The sequence below is a fragment of the Myotis davidii genome, unplaced genomic scaffold (assembly GCF_000327345.1).
Source record: "Myotis davidii unplaced genomic scaffold, ASM32734v1 scaffold455, whole genome shotgun sequence".
Classification (NCBI taxonomy): Eukaryota; Metazoa; Chordata; class Mammalia; order Chiroptera; family Vespertilionidae; genus Myotis; species Myotis davidii.
Window position 1 is genome coordinate 2,041,904 of NW_006287459.1, and position 313 is coordinate 2,042,216.

At 31.6% G+C, this 313-nt stretch overlaps 1 protein-coding gene across 2 annotated transcripts in view; it reads right to left on the bottom strand.

The window, feature by feature from the left end:
• NFXL1 (nuclear transcription factor, X-box binding-like 1) overlaps positions 1-313 on the bottom strand; it is a 37,552-nt gene that overhangs the window by 2,237 nt on the left and 35,002 nt on the right. The window lies entirely within an intron of this gene.

Genomic DNA, 313 nt, shown 5'->3' on the forward strand with positions numbered 1-313 from the left:
CTCGCCCTCCCCTCCCTCTTGTAAAAAAAAAAAAAAAAAATACAAAAAAAAAAAAAAAAGGATAACTGGATGACACTCATTATAAAATGTGGAGTTCTATTCTACTGTTAAGAACTTCTTAAACTTTAGTACATAATAATGTAACATGCACTGTTATTAACTAAAACTTAATAGGTAATTAAAATATATGTAACATGCATGCAAGATTCTATAAATCAGCGGTTCTCAACCTGTGGGTCACGACCCCTTTCACAGGGGTCGCCTAAGACCATCGGAAAACACATATATAATTACATATTGTTTTTGTGATTAA